The sequence below is a fragment of the Triturus cristatus genome, chromosome 9 (genome assembly GCF_964204655.1).
Source record: "Triturus cristatus chromosome 9, aTriCri1.1, whole genome shotgun sequence".
NCBI lineage: Eukaryota > Metazoa > Chordata > Amphibia > Caudata > Salamandridae > Triturus > Triturus cristatus.
In genome coordinates this window covers 727,712,616-727,735,124 of record NC_140592.1, presented here as the reverse complement: position 1 = coordinate 727,735,124, position 22,509 = coordinate 727,712,616, and the positions used below count along the sequence as shown (strand labels likewise).

General features: G+C 48.6%; 1 protein-coding gene across 3 annotated transcripts in view; it reads right to left on the bottom strand.

Annotated features, from left to right (window-relative positions):
- The window catches only part of MEN1 (menin 1), a 117,040-nt gene that overhangs the window by 65,928 nt on the left and 28,603 nt on the right, over positions 1-22,509 (bottom strand). The gene's annotated exons all lie outside the window — the stretch shown is intronic.

Sequence of the window (22,509 nt, the reverse complement as noted above, 5' to 3'; positions counted from 1 at the left end):
GGAGCAACGATGGAAAATGCTCTACTGCCCCATCTGACCTTCTTGGAGCGGGGGGACTACCAACTGATTCGAGTCTGAGGAGCGAAGATGCCTACTGGGAATATAGCGGGTTAGCAAGGATCCCAGAGCATCCGAAGAGCCTGCCAGAAGTGCTCTATAGGTAAGACAGAGGAGTTTAAATGATATCCTATAGTAAATAGGAAGCCAGTGCAGGCTCTTCCTGGCCATTGTAGCAGAAGATGCGTTTGGAAGTGCCAGAACAAATCTGGCAGCCGCATTCTGCACAACCTGAAGGCGCTGGACAAGGTACTTTATTGGTCTCCGCATAAAGTGCGCTTCAATAGTCTAACCTAGAACCTACAAGAGCAAATCACGGTCTGCTTACGCGCCTGGGGGACAAATAGTGAAGGATTCTTTTAAGAATCTTAATGACTCCCCAACATGTGGCCACTGTCCTGTTGACCTGAAAATTCATGGACAGCGAGGTGTCAAATATAAACGCCGAGATTCCTGGCCGACTGGGAAGGAGTGGGGCAGGTTCCTAAAGATGTAGGCCACCACTCACTAGACCAAATGTCCTGGTCCTTACCAAAGACCAGGACCTCAGTTTTGTCGCCATTCAGCTTTAGGAGTTTTGGATCATCCACTCCGCAACCATCTGCATGCATGACCTAAAGCCGAACGCGGATGTGCTAACAGAGTGGGCCAGTGGGGAGTGAGAGAGAGAGAGAGAGAGAGAGAGAGAGAGAGAGAGAGAGAGAGAGAGAGAGAGAGAGAGAGAGACAGTCAGTCAGTCAGTGAGTGAGAGAGAGAGAGAGACAGTCAGTCAGTGAGTGAGAGAGAGAGAGAGAGAGAGACAGTCAGTCAGTCAGTGAGTGAGAGAGAGGAGACAGTCAGTCAGTCAGTGAGTGAGAGAGAGAGAGAGAGAGACAGTCAGTCAGTGAGTGAGAGAGAGAGAGAGAGAGAGACAGTCAGTCAGTGAGTGAGAGAGAGAGAGACAGTCAGTCAGTGAGTGAGAGAGAGAGAGAGAGAGACAGTCAGTCAGTCAGTGAGTGAGAGAGAGAGAGAGAGACACAGTCAGTCAGTGAGTGAGAGAGAGAGAGAGAGAGAGACACAGTCAGTCAGTGAGTGAGAGAGAGAGAGAGAGAGACACAGTCAGTCAGTCAGTGAGAGAGAGAGAGACAGTCAGTCAGTCAGTGAGAGAGAGAGAGAGACAGTCAGTGAGAGAGAGAGACAGTCAGTCAGTGAGAGAGAGAGACAGTCAGTCAGTGAGAGAGAGACAGTCAGTCAGTCAGTGAGAGAGAGAGACAGTCAGTCAGTCAGTCAGTGAGAGAGAGAGACAGTCAGTCAGTGAGAGAGAGAGACAGTCAGTCAGTCAGTCAGTCAGTCAGTCAGTCAGTCAGTCAGTGACAGTCAGTCAGTGACAGTCAGTCAGTGACAGTCAGTCAGTGACAGTCAGTCAGTGACAGTCAGTCAGTGACAGTCAGTCAGTCAGTCAGTCAGTCAGTCAGTCAGTCAGTCAGTCAGTCAGTCAGTCAGAGAGAGAGAGAGAGAGAGAGAGAGAGAGAGAGAGTCAGTCAGTCAGTGACAGACAGTCAGTCTGCCAGAGACAGAGAGTCAGTCTGCCAGAGACAGAGAGTCAGTCTGCCAGAGACAGAGAGTCAGTCTGCCAGAGACAGAGAGTCAGTCTGCCAGAGACAGAGAGTCAGTCTGCCAGAGACAGAGAGTCAGTCTGCCAGAGACAGAGAGTCAGTCTGCCAGAGACAGAGAGAGTCAGTCTGCCAGAGAGAGAGAGAGTCAGTCTGCCAGAGAGAGAGAGAGTCAGTCTGCGAGAGAGAGAGAGAGTCAGTCTGCGAGAGAGAGAGAGAGTCAGTCTGCGAGAGAGAGAGAGAGTCAGTCTGCGAGAGAGAGAGAGAGTCAGTCTGCGAGAGAGAGAGAGAGTCAGTCTGCGAGAGAGAGAGAGAGTCAGTCTGCGAGAGAGAGAGAGAGAGTCAGTCTGCGAGAGAGAGAGAGAGTCAGTCTGCGAGAGAGAGAGAGAGTCAGTCTGCGAGAGAGAGAGAGTCAGTCTGCGAGAGAGAGAGAGTCAGTCTGCGAGAGAGAGAGAGTCAGTCTGCGAGAGAGAGAGAGTCAGTCTGCGAGAGAGAGAGAGTCAGTCTGCGAGAGAGAGAGTCAGTCTGCGAGAGAGAGAGTCAGTCTGCGAGAGAGAGAGTCAGTCTGCGAGAGAGAGAGTCAGTCTGCGAGAGAGAGTCAGTCTGCGAGAGAGAGAGTCAGTCTGCGAGAGAGAGAGTCAGTCTGCGAGAGAGAGAGTCAGTCTGCGAGAGAGAGAGTCAGTCTGCGAGAGAGAGAGTCAGTCTGCGAGAGAGAGAGTCAGTCTGCGAGAGAGAGAGTCAGTCTGCGAGAGAGAGAGTCAGTCTGCGAGAGAGAGTCAGTCTGCGAGAGAGAGAGTCAGTCTGCGAGAGAGAGAGTCAGTCTGCGAGAGAGAGAGTCAGTCTGCGAGAGAGAGAGTCAGTCTGCGAGAGAGAGAGTGTCAGTCTGCGAGAGAGAGAGTCAGTCTGCGAGAGAGAGAGTCAGTCTGCGAGAGAGAGAGTCAGTCTGCGAGAGAGAGAGTCAGTCTGCGAGAGAGAGAGTCAGTCTGCGAGAGAGAGAGTCAGTCTGCGAGAGAGAGAGTCAGTCTGCGAGAGAGAGAGTCAGTCTGCGAGAGAGAGAGTCAGTCTGCGAGAGAGAGAGTCAGTCTGCGAGAGAGAGAGTCAGTCTGCGAGAGAGAGTCAGTCTGCGAGAGAGAGTCAGTCTGCGAGAGAGAGTCAGTCTGCGAGAGAGAGTCAGTCTGCGAGAGAGAGTCAGTCTGCGAGAGAGAGTCAGTCTGCGAGAGAGAGTCAGTCTGCGAGAGAGAGTCAGTCTGCGAGAGAGAGTCAGTCTGCGAGAGAGAGTCAGTCTGCGAGAGAGAGTCAGTCTGCGAGAGAGAGTCAGTCTGCGAGAGAGAGTAGAAGAGAGGTAAAGGGGTAGAGGAGAGGTAGGGCTATACAGGCAAATGAAAAGGAAGCCATGGGCTTCAGGAATGTGAAAGAAAGCTCTCCTATCTTGAAAGCCGATTACAAGCATCTCCTGATCAATGCGGTGAAACTTTCAAACCACGGAGTCGTGGTTTGACCCATTCTTAGTTTGCTTACTGTAAAAATGGCTCCTTGGTTTGTGGATTTAGCACTGTTTACCTCCCAGATCTTGAGGCTGCCCGGGTGTGTTCGCGTTAATTTAAATGTGAAACTTTATCTGGTAATTTTTTTTTAAATCAGCAACAATTCTCTTCATTGCTCAGCTTTAAAAACTTTCACACAGAGAAAGCGAAAGTGATGGCAGGGACGCGCTTTGTGGTGGGGGAGGGGCAGAGCGAGGCGCTTGGGAGAGCAAGGCGTAATGAGCCATGAAAGCCACATGGCAGCTGCGTGCGTGCACCCGCTCGTGAACGCAAGCTTGAGGCAGACAAAGATTGTGGTAGCACTTTGAAAAGCCACTTACTAAATGTCTAAAGGGGGGGGGGGGGGGGGGGGGGTTTACTGCAACAGAAACCCACTTTTTCACACACTAGACTATTATTTGATAGAGCAGACTAGCCCTGCAGTGCCAGAGTGGTGGCCCACGGGGGGGATGGAAGGGGAAGGAACATACTAGCTGAAAAAGTAAGATGACAACGCAGGGCTATGTTAACCGCGCTGTGCTGAAGGGTTCGTGCGCGGGCGGGGCCGTGACGGAGCGGTTCCGTCATCCGCAGAGCGCGACCGACACGCGTGACGGAACCGCTCCGTCACACGCATCGAAGGGGTTAAGGATGTAACTCCTGCTCACCAAGCGGAGGAGAGCCCTCCTTCCCGGGGTATTTGGACCCAAAAGACAATATCTGCAAATCAAGAGGGGGGGGGGGGGAGCTAACCCCGCCTGAAGATGGCCGCTTCCTGAGCGAGCTCCTTCGGTCGCCTGTTAATCCTTAATTTATCCTGAGTCCATAACCTGCAAAATGCAATAAAACCTGCAAATAAACGCACCGGAAACTAACGTCGTCCCAAGAAACCTACTTTTAACTGCCAGTACTAACGCCGAAAACGGGGAAAATCATCCGTACCTTCTCGGCCAAGGCGCAGCCTGCACGTACATGAGCCCGCCGGCCTGCTACGAAGACCTCGGAGGCGAAGGAAGTGTGAAGCTAGGGTGGCAACTCTGCCATGCGCGAAGCGGACCCACTACCTGTGAAACGCTGTTATCACTGGCACCGCTGACCTGCCCCGTGCTACGCTTGAAAAGTATAAGATCTGAGGCAGAGTGTAGGTGGAGATTGCAGGGCCCCGGCACACTACAAGACGACGGTGAGAGCAGCCCTGCACGCGACCATAGGCTGATACAGGCGTCCTGAAGCACGTCTGCAGCAGCCCGCAAGAGATCCAAAACCACGGGGCTGCTGCAAGTTACTACTGATTGCAGGCAAGCTGGTGAAATAAATATTGGCTGGTGCGGGGGGTGCATGATGAGGCACGGCCGCCGCTAAGCTGCCCGCATATGAAGATCGCTATACCCATTGGTGTGCGTTGCTTGAGGCGGACTAGGCCACTGATGCGGACACGGGGCGATTGGGCGGCGAACGTGCAGCCGCATCCCGATCGCCCCTCAGGTGCAAGGCCACGCCAACCCGAAGAACAAGAGCCGGAACTTGCCTGCGACCTGCTGTATTGCACAGACGAAGATCTGCAGTGCAGGGAATAAAAGGGGAGGAGGCCGTGACTGGCATTGATGCTGAAGGTACGGTCTCTGCCTGCCGGTGTACTGCTGAGCTACAAATAACATATTCCCGGGGTAATATACGGTGCTCCCACAGTGAAAACAGCACTGATTTTGCACAGCTCAGTGTAACCAAAGCCCCAGTTGAAGTGGCTCATAACTCCACGCCAACATTGTCAGCTTCCACTCTGGCAGGGCCCACCAGAAATCCACTAGATGAACACCTGCACTTCTCGTAGCCTGCGGCGTGCAGATCGGGCCCAAAAAGTTTACTACGACTCAGAATTGGCCATATCTACTACATAAAATCAGTGGGCTCCACCTTCCACACGGCGAGGGTCGGGAGCAGTTCCCACGCACTCGCAGTGTTGCGACAATGGGGAAAATGGACAGAACACAACCTAAATTACACTTTGAGCAGTCAAATAAGATGGCTGAAAGCTGCACAAACGACCTGCCTATTTCCCAAACGTCCACGACGGCAGTGGGCATCGAAAATACAGGGGACCTCCAATCCATGTTCGACAATCCAGGCGAACCTTGTCAAACATCGATGGGAAGATAGACTCCTTAACCTACCGAGTAGACCGCATGTCTGAGCGTCTGGACAGACACGGAACGGACAGACATGGCAGAGCGCCGCATCTCAGATACGGAAGATGCACAGCACCAACTGGAAACTAAACAAGAGGAAATGGACAGAACTTTAACAGTACTAATGGCGAAGTCAGAAGAGAGATCTCGCCGCACTAATCTGCGCTTCAAGGGAATAGAGGAGACGACGAACACAGGAAACATGGAACGCTACATCGAGAATTTGCTGTTAACGCTTCTGGGTAAAGAAACCTTCTCCGACGTCTTCATCATTGAGAGGGCGCATAGATTCCCTCGCACCACCACCGCCGCCCGGGGCTAAGGCGCGACCGATCATTGCGAAACTCCTAACTATAGGGACCGTGATGAGGTGCTTCGCAAGGCCCAAGAACTGGGCAGCCGGAAACGCGAGGGGTTGGACATCTCCATCTACCCAGGTTTCACATCGCAAGTCCAAGAGGCAAGAAAGAAATTCCTGGCAGTAAAAAAGACATTACGTGACCAAAACATCCCATACGCGATGATCTACCCAGCCCGCTTGAGGGTAACAGATTGTGGCAAAAGTACAAAAGGTGCTCAAATACCTGCAACAAAAGGGTTCCCAGACCACGCACAGAAGGTCACCCAGAGGAGACCCAGAAGAACAGGCAGGCACCTCAGATGTTGAATAACAAACTGCCCTCTCCGATCTGCTCATTGTCACCGGGACTGCGACCACTAACTACCCCAGTCAAAGCACCATATGGACACAGGTAAGTGCTAAATGCAAACTCATGGCTTTATGGTTAAAACAGGGCTGTGGGGGCAAAATGTGCACATGCACAGGAGCGCAAACAGCATTCGGAATTGAGCCACAGGCAGTGTGACGATTTCCCGTTGAAATTAGCAGGTTATGACGATTGTATTATTTTTTATGCTTAGGACAGGCGACTCCCCGAGCGAGGATTTCACCGGGGTTCCCAGCTAGCAGCTCCCACTAACCTGTGTGCACCACAACGTATTAAGAGTTTAACGGGATTGTTTGGGGGGTGGGGGGGGGGGGGGGGGACTGGAACAAGTTTTTGGGGATCTTCTTTGCTGTAATTGGGATGGCGAAGTGGGAGGGGGTTTGGGAGGGGTGAAAATTTACGAAACCTGATCGGTGAAGGGATGACAGATACCACACACACTACGAGACGCATATCCTTTAGACACTGCCTTGACCAATCGATCACGTTAACAGGGAATGGATCATAGACCACAACCCATCAGAATGTTGACACTCATTACATGGAATGTACAAAGCCTGGAAAATCCGCAGAAAATTTGTGAAGTCCTAGCATACGTAGATCCTCAAAAAGTCGACGTAGCCTGTATTCAGGAGACCCATCTCACTGACACCACAGAGAGTAGAATAGGCGCACGATGGGCCACATACTGCTTAGCAACCTCCTGCTCTACATATGCCAGGGGAGTACTCCTTAATAAGCAAGGAACTCCATTTATGAAACAACTCGATAAAAGACGAGCAAGGAATATATGCCATAAATCAGGGAAACTTCGGAGGAACGGCTCTGACCATTGTCACCACATATGGTCCGAACACGGATGATCTCTCCTTTTTCGTACAAATATGGGCCAAACTGCGTACACTAACACAGACGGCAATAATCTTGGGGGGGGGACGGGGGGGGGGGGGGGGGGGAAGACTTTAACTCATGTCTTGACCCATCCATGGATAGGTCCACATGCAGCGACAGATATGGGAAACAGTCCACAAGAGCGCTTAGAGAGGGTATGGAGGAATATGCAATGACAGGCATATAGCGATTACGCCATCCGAGACACAAAGAAGGTACTTGCATATCTACCACTCACAACACATGGTCCAGAATTGACTTCTGGATAGCCACTGCTGAAGTTTGCACGCGGACTACATCAATAGCACATATGCCCAAAACTTTATCGCCCGCTATCGTTAATAAATATAGACGCAAAAAGAGTTGCATGAAGGATACAACCCTTAATGCAGAACCTGGTACTACCGGATCAAGCTGGTTTTATACCTACAAGATCAACAACGCAAAATTTGAGGACCTTATTTGCTAGGTTTCACCAGCTGAACCCAGAGCTGCCAGCCGCTGCGGCCTTATTGAACGCAGCGAAAGCATTTGACTCTGTAGAATGGCCATATATGTTTACAGTGCTGAGGAGGATGGGGTTCCCGGAGCCGTTCTTGCGCTGGATAGCAATACTATACAAGGAGCCGTGTGCACGAATAAGAGTTAACGGCAATAGATCCGAACCTATTAATATATACCGAGGGACGAGGCAGGGATGCCCGCTGTCGCCACTTTTAGTTAAACTAACACTGGAACCATTAGCATGTAAGATAGGGCAAAGGCATGCAGACACCGCACTGCAGTTTCAACTCCGGCCTGTCAGCATATCATTGTATGTGGACAACATGGTCCTCTACACAAGATACCCGGATGCTAATTCAAATAAACTTATTAGAGAATATACCAGGTTCGAACACTATTCAGGACTCTGTATAAATTGGGATAAATCTGTGGTGATCCCACTCACCCCAGCTACAACAAAACCAACACTTGACTACCCACTGCAATGGCAGGCAGAACCAGTGAAGTATTTAGGCATCTGGATACACCGTGAACCAGAGCTGGTGTTGCGTGGAAATTATGGCAGTCATATCAAAACTAGAAGGCCAGATAGATAGGTGGATCAGGCTACCAACGTCACTAGCTGATAGGATCGCAATACAGAAAATGGTGATGCTGCCTAGATTCCTTTACCTATTCATGAATATACCGATATGGATTACACAACCACTGTTTGCTACACTACGCACCGCCATGCTTAGGCTAACGTGGCCAGGCAAGCAAGCAAAAGTAGGGTGGAGGGAACTGACCAGACCATACATTCGAGTGGGCTTCAGCTGACCAGATTTGCAGCTATACTATTACCGCGCACAGGCCCACTACTGGTTACACCCACACGGTCACATACGCACATAGCAGTAGAGCATGAGAGCGTGAAACCGACTTACCTTTATATCAAAACCGAGACAGAGCACCCTGAATACCGAAATCCATCCAGTTAACTGCACCTTGAGAGCGTGGCATGCGTTGGCGAAGCGTGCACATAGACTCCCAGCATATGCACCAGCGTTGCCCATGAATCATCATCCACAAGTAACGGGGATGCAACAAAGGAACATGGTGAGTTTGCTGGCAGAGATGGGCCTTTATAGCACGAACTGACGCATCCCTTAGTGCACACCGCACACCTTTAAAGATTTTTGCGTACTTACACCTGCAGATGGCAGTGAAGGACCTATATCCCGCATTCCCAGATGAACGGCTGACACATAATGCACTTCAGATTCTGCGGACATCACCGACACGCCAACGCTTAGTTACACGCCTCCACAATGCGGCTCAATGCGAACAACTCAGGGAACAAAACAAACCTCTAAAAAGATGGGAGGCAGCAACTGGCAATACCATTGCAAAAGAGGACTGGGAGTACAGTTGCGCACAGATGCAAATGCTCACACCCAACTACAATCTGCACATTATACATTTTAAATTCATACATCAAGTATATTATACACCTGTGCAGTTACATAAATATGGTTTACGACTAGATGATAGATGCCACAGATGTAGCGCACCCAGTGCTGACTTTTTACACATGGAGTGGTCATGTCCTAAGCTCCAACCATATTGGCAAAAAGTGACCAACACTCTTACTACCATGTTGGCGGAACAGGAACCAAGTGAGCCTTTGGTGTGCCTACTGGGCATCTACAGGGTCAGACTGGCTCGTAGATGCAAACTCCTGGTGGTGGCATTACTACTGGCCAAGAGACGCATAGCAATGCGATGGGAGAGCAAACGTGAACCACAGTACAAAGACTGGGTTACAGATATGACATATTGTAAGGAGAAACTGGAAACATATGTGGAGAAACTGCCACAAGCCTCCTGGCCCAGGGACTTCTGAGGCCCATTTGTGCAATACCTCAGATCCACACAAACAGAAGACTGACCATACACTATGGTGGGTAAATACAATGCACACTGCATTGGCATCTATATTCAAGTGCGTCGCAGTAGATGGAGTTGAAAAGGCGGAGTGTAGCAGAATGTTAATACTGTGGACTAAGTCTGTTACGGATGTATCAAGGCACATTCCTAAGAAGTAGTTGCTTACAAATTAATGCCTAACGATGTAACAATACTGCTTGACCAAGTTAAAGTGACTTATTATGTATGGACGTTGGCAAATACTTGCATATACAACGAGGAAATCTGTGTTCTTTGACTGACCAGAATAAAATTAAAAAGACAATATCTGCAAATCAAAACACTGAACATAAAGTCACATGATCACTGCTCTTGATAATGGCGACTGTGTTCGGAAGATTATTTGCTGATAGCTTGCTCTATTTTATATTCATGTGTGATCTTCCATGTAAATTATTTCTTTTCATTGGAACAGAATAGTCCACTGCATGGCAAAAGATGTGTACATCCTGCCCCAAGTGTCAACTGTACTGTTAGGATCCCTAAAGCTGATTTTTCTTTTCATAGGGAAACTCAGATCATGCGTGTGCGACATGACAAACCTGTCTCACGGATTACAGGGGGCACCCAAAGTGTTACCCTTATAGGGGTGGAAGGCTACTGCCTTCGCCAACAAATAAGCAGCACGAGCCTGGTGGTGGCAGCAGCATACCGTATAGCGATAAGTGACACAGGATAAAATGACCGGTTTACTCCTACTAGAGTGTGGCCTACAGTCTTACCCACCTTTTTTAGAGTTGCAGCGCTGTGTGCTTAACTTACCCTAGGCCTACATCAGTTAGATTTAGAGTGCAGCACAGTGCAGATGTGGTTACTGCGCTAGATGTATGTGTGCATGGGAAGGGTACAGTACAGCAATACAATAGCTCTATACAGTAGAAGCATGTTTTGTGCACGTACTGAATGCATGTACGCCTGCAAGGAATACATTACATAAGAGATGTAGTTCTGTGTATTGTGTGCGCAATAAAGGCATGTTGTGGGTGTACGTGTGCTTCCGATAAGTACAATACATGAAGGGTGAAGTGAAGTGCATTGTGAGCGTGTGTGCAAGCAGTGTGTGTGTTTGCAAATCGCACACCATGGCAGGATACAGAGAGGATACAGTAATGAGCAGTGCACACAGAGCAATTGTGTGTGCTGGATGTATGTGCGCCTGGGATAGCACAATACATGGAGGTGCCAGTACTGGACAGAATGCATGCTGTGTATATACACAGAGTGCAAGCGTGCTTGCAATGGTACATTACATGGAGTACCTGGTGTTCAATTTTGAAAAGACCAGACTTGCCTGGTGAAAACAGGAGTAGAGGAATCGCCCAGACAGATGTGTATTGCTGCATTCCTGTGAGCTGGGTGGGACACACTGGAGGAAGGAAGAGAGACTCCCCTGTACACTTTAAAATGGTGCTCTTTGATTCAGTTACAGATCACAAGGAAGGGGCCTGGACACGTGGCCACCAGTGAATGGGGAATAACCCTGACCACATTACTAGGAGGGTGGGACAGGGATTTGCTAGATAAACACTAGAGCCTCAAAGGGAATTGTGTTGTTGCTTATGAATGTCGTTATTTCTTTGAATGTATAAAAATGGAATACTTATTTTCCATGTAAAAGAAAGTATTTGATTCAGCATTGATTTATTGACATTACTGAGTGCCCTTTGAGTTATGAGTCGTGTTCACTAAACCCTCCTCCCCAAAAGGGAGCCTTTAATTGCTGGTCCACAGATATTACTGAGTCTCAAGTGCAGAAGGTGTACTTGGTCCAGTTCCCAAGGATCCAGAGTAGGTTTGGCCGTGGGACATCAGGAGTGAAAGGCCTCAAATACCATGGTTGGGCCCAGTAGCCCCTGCCTGCTCCCCTGCCCCTCTGAAAGGGGATCTGACACTTTTTTGCTAATGTAGAATGCAATTCTAGGTCAGGACCGGAGGCTCGGATTATGCTGCTCTCTCATTTTATTGTTCAGCAGCCTTAACCAGTTACAACAAAGACTACAAATCCTAAGAGTCTTTTCATAGATCAAAATGACCATAGAGGCAGTCCCATTTAAAACAACATCAAGGAACAGCACTGCTTCTTTCTTCCCTGCTCAGCAGCCAGATAAGTGTTTTTCCTTGATCTTGTTTCTGTGTGGAACTTTGGATTGAGATATTCGTTTTTCGTAAATGATATATATGTGTGGTATTTACATTGCAATTGTGCATGCTAATAGAGCTAGTTCTAACCTTTTGGCCCGCGGGGCCTCGGTCAGCCGTTATACCGGCGTGACCTGCGGGGGATTTTCCGGGAATTCATGACCCCGGTTAAAGTGTTTCTATACCAGTGGTCGAAGTGGGCGGGAACGGAAGGGCACGGCGTGCCCCTACTTATTTAATTTAACAAAGTCCGTTCCCCTACTTCTTCATTTCAAAAATGCGTCCCAGGACAACAGGAATGCTCTGAGTTTTAAAAAAAACTACAGGATCATCCAGGCCGGTGTGCTGCATAGAGAGGAAGGCCTCTGCATTTGCCAGGACCCCCTCCCCCTTCCCCACTGTATCCGTGGGCAGGGACCTGCCCAGCAACACTGTAGGAGCCGTGGTGCAATGGAGGAGCAATCAATCGGCACAAAAACCCGGCTACCTCTGATGGGCCCGGCTGTGCGGTGATTTACACCTCATTTAGTGAGGAGGCCACCCACCTGCCCCCACTGTGACCAATACAATGGACACATTAGGACACATTGGCGGCCCCGCCCTTGACCTCATCTGCCCTTTATTTTCCAGCTCACCCAGACTGACAATACCTCAGGGAAAGGAAGAGGACTTCATGTGGAATTCGTGGCAGACTGTGCTCAAACATTGGCGCATTTTAAAAATAAATGTGGAAAATGTTTAATGTCTTATCTGCTGTTTTCCGTATTATATTTTATAAAATGTGTACTGCTTCTCTGTCTATGTTCAGGGATGTGGGTCTTTTTGAAAATACTGTTTACCCTTTTCTAAGGATATAACATAAAAGCAGCCCGAGGTGTCCATTTCTGTGCCACCCGAGCACCAGAGCCCCTTGTGAACCCCATCCAGGGTCTAACTGTGAAAACAAATAAGCCCTGGCTCCGAGGCCGGGCTGGTGTACTGGGCATCGGAAGGGAGGCTGGTTTTATTACTGGTGGCTGCAAAACCCACACCCAGTAAGAAAACCCGCAGGGCTGTCCAGCACAATGACTCACTTCTCACTCTCAAAAACGCAAAAATCACTGCAGGATTCCTTGTAAGCCCAGCAGATTTCAGCCAACAATAAAAGAGTCAAGATTTATATCTCTGGTGGTTGATCTTCCTGTTGGAGAGAGATTGGAGTATTGTCTATTGCCAGTTTTGACCCATCCATTGTAGCGCAGAGGGTTAAAATGCCTGCTGCAAAGAACCTGTACCATACAAATCACAGAACTGTATTTAATGGGCAAAGCTCAGTGGGTTACTGCTTTTGTCACAGAGAGCTGCATGCAAACTGCATGGTGAGGGTTTGGAAGTTATGTTTTTTCCCCAGTCATTCATTATCCAAATACTGCTAAAATTAGTTTGTTTGGGAAGAAATACATTCTTATTAGAAAATCCATCTACTGTGTTACATTTTGAACCCTTGGGTTGTGTTCCAGATCTTAAAAAAATGCCAACCAGAATTGATGGCATGTGAATCCTAACACCTTGTAGCCCCTTTTGGCTTGTAAACATTTTCTAAACATTGAATTACACATGTATGATTAATTGTCTCTGTATGTGTGCATGATGTAAAGTGCTCCAAGTTCCTCACTGGTATGAGAGGCACTATAAAACAATTTAAATACATGTGAGAGAGGGGCAGTGGAGAGATGAGGGGCGCTGTTGGAGGGTGATAGTGAGGGTATCCTTGAAGGGCCCCAACAAGATTGTCGTATCCTGGTGCACCGTAAGGTCATCATTTACTGTTCTCTAAAAGCTAATACAATGGAATACATAATACAATGTGTTGTAGAATGCACCATTTATGTAATTTTTTTCCAACATTTTCTAGGGGAGAGAACACCCTCTCCCCGTGTCCCTTTTGCAGTCATCAGGCTTGCTTGCTGAGTTCGCATGCATCACACTGTGCAGGGGATGGACACAAATTTGCCAGGGCTGCTTTGGGTTCCCAGTTTGGCCCTGTCTGGCACCAAATTAAAAGTGCCCAATTTAGCAAATGAGATATCTAAACAAGCATTGGCAAAGCCAATAGGTCTTGCCTTTGGGACCTCTTAGGTTTGTGATTTTGTTTTAGCAATGCATTACAGCCTAACTAATGTACGATTGTGTCACCACAAAAAATAAAAGTTGAATGTATCCTTCACTTCCCGAATGAAAATATAATTTTGCCTTTTACCCTCAAGAGCTCTTTCAAGTTTTTTGTGGGTAGGAGAGTTAGCAAGCCAGACAGTTCAAATGGTGTCCTTTGCAGGACACTTGAATACATAATGTCGATGTTTGAGCAGCTAGCTGGCTTACATGAATGTGGAGGAGCCCTGTGGGTTTCTGTGAGTCAGATCAGATTTTCCTCAAGAATCCCTTAATCTTCTGAGCCCTGCTTATGCCCTTCCTTGCTGTCCACGAGTACACCAAAGGCACACTTGTGTACACTAAGAGCACAATTTTCATGTCCTCAACGTTTGAGGCACAAAACACTCATTGATTTCTAAACAAGGAGTGTAAAAACTAAAGTAGCCATGTCGTTTCTGCTTATATTTCGTACAGGTTTTACATAATCTTCCTGTGCCTAGGAGTGTTTGCTTTTTCCAGGATGTTGTTACTTTTTTCAGGCAGTGCGTAATTTGAATTGAGTCACAGCCAGGTGTTTATAATGGGGCAGAATTGGGTTGTAGCTGAAGGCAGTGCAAGTGTCTCTCAGTGGGACAGTAGGGTGCTCAGGGAGGATAGGATGTGGCACTACGGCCAGAGCTACAAAATCTGGAACTGGGGAATCGGGCTACATGACCAGTCCACCAGACTACTCTCCTGAGGGAGCACATTCCCTACTAGACCGTAGAAGGCCATACTAGACCATAGAAGCCCTGGTCTCTAAGCACCAGCAAGTGGACCCTACCGGTGGCCAGCATGGGTTAACCTTGAAGGCCTGTCCATCACAATCCATACTGAAGTTCACCTAGTCTTGCGGGTAGGCCTACGAAGCAGCACACCCTAGAACAGCAGTGACTTTGTCACTGAGGTCACAGGACCCTTGAGGCCAGTCCACCTCACACATAGGTGCCTCCATTGGCCTTGTTCCAGCAGTATTAATGCAACTCACCAGGGATTGGCAATGCAGGATTTGCATGCAAACCAGACTAAGGGGCATGTTTACAAGGGCCTTGCATCATGCTTGCACCACGGAACGTGGTAAATGCACGTCACAAATCTGCAAGTCATATTTATGAAGCCACGCAAAGCCACTTTGCATGGCTTTGAATGGTTTCATAAATATGGAGTAATGCAACACAGCGCAAATTGCTGCTTTGACTTACTCTGCACAAGGGAGGCGTTGCAGTGGGTGTTCCCACTCAACTCTCACGTTTTTTATGCATGATTCAAAATCTTACGCCTCCCCAAGGGAGGCACAACAAGGAGAAAAATCTTTATTTCTCCCCGTTTTCCTCTTTCTATATGTGCAGCACTCATACAAAGAGGAAAAAGCCTCTCAGGTTTGCTTTTGTGCACAAAAACAATGCTGCATGCAACGGAGGTACCCTTGCACCATTGTGCAAGGGTGCCTGCGTTGGCGCTAGGCTGACAAAACGGCACCAGCACACTTGGAAAGGGCAGGAATGCACCGTATTGGATAAAGACGGTGCATTTCTGCCCTTTCCCTGTGACGCAGGGCAGCACAGCAAAGTAACTTGATGCGTTGCACCACCATTCCCGTAAATATGTCCCCAAGTTCTCAAACTTCACGGTGTCTCTTTGCTTCAAGCAGCAAACACTTTTAACATGTGCTGCCTGCTTTTGGGCCACTGCAATTACGCAGTAATGGAGAGCAAAATTATGTTGCAGTGTTGACTAAATTATGCAGCAAAGAAAGTCTGCAGCTTAATGTGGTACATTTTCTGATACTTTGTTATTCTGAAATTATTACACATACGAACAGTCTCTGCAAAGCTTTCGCCTCATTAATAGCAGCCCTCAGAACGTGACCAGTCAACCTTTGTAAAGGGCCCTCCACTTCACAGCAACACAAGTCACGTTGTTTTGATCCATTTGAGATACAAACAAATTTTTAGGTAAAACCATCAGCTTATGAAGCAGATGGTTCTTTATGTGGCAAACACGACAGTGTTATAATTATGTGGAAAACATTTGCAAACTAGGATATTTTGCCATTCATGTTTGAACTTCTCTCATGCAGTCTCTGGTAGGTGGTATTCCTAGACACCTACAGTGCTCATGGAGAGACAAAGGAGGAAGGTGCCTAATAGTGATTGCAGAGGATAGTAGCCTGTAGGGGAGAAAATAACTGATTGAAATAATCTGAGGACCACTACCTATTTTTGACTCTACCAATGTTTGAGTCTCATAATTTCAGAATTGATGCATTTGCAATTCTGATGGCTATCTAACTTGAGTGGTAATTACACAAACTACTCATAAAATAGTTGTATCTCATTCATCTGATACTGCTAAAAGCATCTGCAAAACCAACAGGTCTGGGTTGTTTTAGAGTGCTAGGTCTAGATACAATAGCAGGAAACTAAGAGGCATCTAATGCTGGCTTCATGACATGTTGCGTGAAGCATGTAAAAACACATGAATACAATTTTGCATTGACCGTGGGGCACAGAATGATGTCATCAACAGTGCTCCCCAACACGTGGGGCTTCCTGTCATCGAATCTAAAGCCAAATGTTATGTTCAGAAATGGTTAGAAAAAGGGAGGAGAAGTGCTAATGAAAGAAACTGCATGACTCGGACACAAATGGCTTATGATTCCACCTATATGCATATTTGGGACATTCTGTGATTGAATACGTATCCCACATTGTAAATGTATTTTAATGTCAATAACTCATCTATTAAACCTCAAATAAATGTGTATCTATTGGTTGCATTAAATAACATTATAAGCTGTAACTCGTCAGTGAAATGCCAAACATACTAAAAATTGGGATGTTTTGCTCTTTCTAGCCACACCTCTGACTCCGCCCACTGACCCAATCCTCAGAATATTCCCGCCCCCTGATGCTCCGCCCACTGTTCCCCTACTTTTTTTTCCTCACTTCGACCAATGTTCTACATTCTCTCGGCCTCATCAGGTGTGTGAAAGCGCGTCGGACGTGCTGGTAATTGATCCCGCTCCGATCCGGACTTTTCCCGACACGTGGCAGGGCCGCTCTCATCTAACGCGGGGCACTGCTCACCGTGATAGAGGGCGCATGCGCGCGCAGGCCGAGAGAGAGATGAGGCACTCCTCCGCATTGGTGGCATTCCTCGGCTCCGGTGGCACGTATGACCGTTGAGCGGGCTGTCAGTTTCCTCGCACCTTGGGGAAATTACAGATTAGTGAGGAGTTGGCAGTTCTTGCATTCCATTTACGTGCTCAAGCAGTGCGGTTCTTCCACGGAGCATCAGATTCTGACTGTATTTAGGTAACAAGCCTTGGCTCAACCAATTATCCCTAGTGACTTTAGGTAACAAGCCTTGGCTCAACCAATTCTCTTGTGACCCGTGTTAGAATGTCCTAACGTTTCCAGGGATTCTGATTAACCCCATTGGCCACCTTTGTGATCCTAGTTTCATAATGACAGGTGAATTTGAGACCTGGGAGCCTGAGGAGGAGGAGGATCAGTCACTTCTTCCCATTCATTTGGGGTTGGTGGATGCAATAGACACATCATTGGAAAGGGCGGTTTCCTCAGCCCTTGAACCCCTGAGCCGCCATATCATTGAGCTTATGGTCCGGCGCCGGATGGTCTCCTCTACTGAGGGTGACTGGTCTAAGACCCTGCCTCCTAACGCAAGGGAGCCCCCTAAAGTTAAGGGCAAGGCCAAAGCCTCGGCTAAGGCTACCAAGAGTTCCGCCTTGAGAGACGCCTTTGAGAGGCTGCGCCAGGCCTTCCTTAAGAGACGCCTGGATGGCCTAGGAAGACGAGAGGATTCCCAACCGGAGGGGACCCCCGATGATTCCGGTCCCCATGCTGGGGCATATGGAGATACCGGGGATGGCACAGACGCCCCGAACAGGGAGTCCGACGAAGAACCGGGTCCGAGCAGATCCTGGCGCCCGGAAGGGGGCGCAAAGAAACCCCGGTTGGAGGTACTTCATGCTCAGGACTCGTTAGATATCTCGGGTTTGCTTAACCCGGAGAATATATACCACCCCCGCACTGAGGACTGGATACCGGCACCCCTGGTGGCGTCATATGTGGCTAGCCGGATTCAGAAGCATATGGACCAGGAAGACCGGGGCAGTCTCAAAGGGGAATGTCCCAGGCCTTTCCTGCCATGTACTCCAGAAATGGACGCCAAAATGGCCACCCTAATTGGCAAGTTCATTAAGGACCCTAAAAAGGGTCTGGACCGATCCTGACAGGATAAGCTCTTGGACATACCGGGCCCACTTACCAAGATTATGGACATGGCGGAGGATGCCAAAGAGACAGGCCACATGATAGATCCAGAGATCCTCTTGGGTTGGGCACAGAGAGCCCTATGTTTTCTCGGCAACGCCAACTGTGCGATATCAACAGAGCGCAGACGCTCTTTACTCATCAAAATTGAACCAAGACTGTGCGAGTTGGCATCTACTGAGACCAGAGGCGTGGCCAATGGGGGCCTCTTCGGAGAGCCTCTTATTAAGAAGTTATCCCGCTCTGGCAACACCTTTTCCTCGCTTGACAAAGCTCAACAGTTTATAAAGAAAGTTTTCAACCAGCAGATTTTTGGAGGACACATAAGAGGTAGGGGGGGGGGGGCGCTCCTCCGGCCGTCCTTATAACAACCACCCCCACAAGTTCCAGACCAAATGCTCCATGCAGTGACAAGATCAGAAAATGTTCGGGGGTTTCAATCACTCAAGAGGACGCGGCAAAGGATGCAGAGTGAGAGGCAACCCCCGAGGAGCAAACGCCGCACCTGATGGACCCACCGGCAAGGCCTATCCCTTCTTTCCTACCAGAGGTGGGGGGGAAGTTTGCAGTGGTTTCGTCACAACTGGGCGGCAATCACAGGGGACGCTTGGGTGTTGCAAACGGTGGGGGGTTTCCACATAGAGTTTCATGGGGTACCCCAGCAACTCTCTCGCCCCAGGCCGCTAAGGTTTTCTCAGGTGGGTGCCCAGGTAGTAGACGCAGAGGTTCGAGAACTCTTACACAAAAAGGCCATTGTATGGACTTCCCTACATCCCGAAGGGTTGTTGAGCAATATCTTCCTTCCTGCCCAACAGAGGTCTGTCTTGGGCCTCAAGGTCGATACGGTCTGGCAGTGTCTCAGATTACCACAACGGAAAATGCATTTGATCCGCAGGGAATTGCGCCAGATCCTGGCGAGAGAGAAATTTGTGTTACGTCATTTAGCCTGGATCGTCGGCCTTCTCTCATCTTCGATACAAGCAATCTTTCCAGGCCCATTGCAATATCAGGGACTACAACGCTTGAAGACGCAACACCTGCATCGTGGTCTCTCGTATTCGCAGATCTCCCTCTCACAGGAGGCGCGCACAGAGCTCATCTGGTAGCTCGAACACATGCAGGCCTGGAATGGGAGGGCCAATTTCGGATCAGCACTGAACTTAGGGATCGAGTCAGACGCCAGTCCTCTTGGGTGGGGCACCTGGTTACTACAGACGGGCACTGGTCTGAGCACAAGCAATCGTTACACATCAATTGCTTAGAGCTCCTAGCCGGACCCTTCGCAATTCTCAGCCTAGCGGCCGACAAGGTCTCCTGCGCCATCTTACTAAAGATGGACAACATCTCGGAAGTGAGATATATCAAATCGACTAGAGGGCACCCGGTCCAAGCTTTTGGCAGATTTGGTCAAAGAATTCTGGGAACACTGCCTGACTCACAATCTGTCGGTCACTACAGAACATCTTCAAGGTTCCCTCAATCAGACAGCGGATTGGTTTTCCAGACAATTTTTCTCTTTAACATCTATCTTATCCCTCTGCTCACCCTGATTGAATCATTCGGCATAACTGTCACTTCTTATGCCGATGATACTCAGTTGATCATCCCCCTTGACGACAATTCCAACAAGGCAGAGCTCAATCTGAAACACTGCCTAACCGCAGTATTCCAATGGATGGACACTAACCACCTTCGGTGCAACTCAAATAAAACTGAGATCCTCCCCATTGGAAAGAATGCCTCTTTCTGTCCTGCCCTGTGGTGGCCTGATAACTCTGTTGCTCCCCCCCAGACCGTCACCTCTGCCCGGAATCTCGGAGTCCTTTTTGACTCCGACCTTTCTTTCGATCACCATGTCACGTCCGTAGCAGGAAAATGCTTCGGCATAATCAAATCCCTGAGAAAATTCTTTGATTTTCTCCCCCTCGATTCTAGAAAGACAGTAACTGTAGCCCTCATACTCTCACGTGTAGACTACTGCAACAGCCTTCTGGCAGGGACCAAGAAGTCTACTCTCTCTAAACTTCAAAGCGTGCTACACACTGCTGCCCGCCTCGTCCTAAAACTTCCACGCAAATCCTCAATCTCCTCAGCCCTGAAGACCTTACATTGGCTCCCTTTGCACAAGAGAATACTCTTTAAGATTCTCATTGTTGCCTTCCGAGCCTTTAACAAAACAGGTCCCTCTTATCTTACCAAGCGTTTTCCACATTACAATCCGAGCCGTTCCCTCCGATCTTCTCATGAAAACTTCATGATCTCCACCAAGTTCAACCTGAAATCCAAAGGCGGAAAAACCCTTAGTACCCTGGCTATTAGAGCCTGGAACAGCATGCCGAGACACCTCAGACTTCAGACACTTGAGAAACCCTTTAGGAAATTTCTCAAAACTTGGATTTTTAATCTCTCCGACGACTGGACCAAAGCATCCATCTAGTCTTCCCCCTTTCTCTCTGTGACCTGTTTTCAAGGATTTTCAGCGCCATGATGCTCCTTCCGGAGCGAACGCCGCGCTCTATAAATACTCCTCCAAATACTCCAAATACAGCATTACAGTGCTTGGAAGCTGGATCCGTCCCTCTTCCGGAGACTGATGGCTTGGTGGGGTCCATGTCAAGTGGACCTCTTTGCATCAGGTCTCAACTTTCAGATTCAACGTTTCTTCAGCTGGCACCCGGACCCCCTCCGACAGATGCCTTCTTGCAGGATTGGACCCTGTTCCGCAGATACTCGTTTCCCCCGTTCGCCACGATTCCCAGGCTCACGGCTTTAGTCCGGAGGCAGAAGGTGGAGGTAAATCTAGTGACGCCACATTGGAAATCTCAAGTCTGGTATCCAGTTCTTCTGGAACTTTGTGGATTTTCCATTCCTACTTCCCCGGACTCCTCGTCTTCTGACAGATGCTCAGTGCAACTTGCACCCTCTAGGACGAGAGGGCAGCCTCCATCTCATCGGGTGGAGGATTACAGGGGATGTTGGGAGGTACTGGGCCTTTCGGCAAGAGCTTATTCCTTATCAGGAAGGCATGGGCAGAATCTATGGTCAAACGCTACCGATAATCTTGGAGAAAGTGGTCTCGCTGGTGTGTGCGATGGGGTTTGAATCCCGTGGGGGCTGATGTGATCCATGTGGTAAACTCTCGGAGTTACTGGATCAGGGCCTAGCCTACCACTCGATTAACATGAGTAGATCCGCGATTTCAGCAGGCCACTTACCCATTCACGAGGTTCTGGTAGGGGAACATCCCCAAGTCTGTAGATTGCTGAGGGGCATACGTCTGTCGTTCCCTCCCCGTCCAAAGTACTCCTCTCTGTGGGATGTTAATACGGTGCTCCATCTGCTACAATCTTGGCACGATAATCAATACATTTCCCGTAAGGAACTGATAGGTAAGTTGGCGATGCTGATTTGCCTGATCTCGTGCAAGCGAGTATCAGACATTCGACCCTTTGAGGTTTCAGCGCAGTGTTCACACCGGAAGGGGCGTCGTTCACGGTGGCGCAACGTACAAAGTCTAACACTAGAGTGGTTCACTATCCGGCCTTCCCAGGTCACCCGTAGTTGTGTGTTGTGGACGGAAGAATACAGACCACCAGGGGTATCACAACTTTTTCTTTCACTCAAGAACCATTTCAAAGCTTTGACACCCGCCACGATTGCCCGTTGGGTGAGATGGGTGCTCCAGGAAGCGGGTATTGATACTTCAGCTTTCAGAGCCCATTTAGCAAGGGGAGCCATGGCTTCGAAAGCCTTTGCCCTTAGATGGCGCTTGGAGGACATCCTTAGAGCAGCAGATTGGTCCTTGGAGTCCACCGTTCAGACATTCTATTTTAAACCCATCTGGGCATGGCTACTATGGTTGTCGATCAGCTTTGAACTAGCATAATCTGATCCTCCGGTCCAGACATAGAATGCAAAATTTCCTAGCTATCGTGAAGTAAAGTTTCAATTCTATTAAGGACGAGGAGGCGAGGATTATATCACCCAGCGTAATTGTTATTCCTACCCTCCCTTGATGGAGGAAAGCTCCAATTTGGCTAAGTATTGAACTTTCAGAGGGTTCTGGGGAGATGTTGGTGTTAGATTTGTTAAGTGATCTTTTATTGTTGATTACCGATTGACTTGCTTCATTGACTTTCTATTGCAGGGATAACAATTAGTTATCAAATGCGGACACGGTTCCTTTTATTTCAGGATCTGATCAGAAACAAGAATATTAACTGCACGTTGGATCGTGTGTTCCGCCCGGAGAAAGAGCAAGTGTTGTTCCTTGATGTTGTTTATATGGGACTGCCTCTATGGTCATTATGATCTGTGAAAAGACTCATGGGATTTGTAGTCTTTGTTGTTACTGGTTAAGGCTGCTGAGCAATAGAAAGAACAACATAAATCCTCGCCCGTGTCCTTAATAGAATTGAGACTTTCCTTCACGATAGCTAGGAAAATTTGCA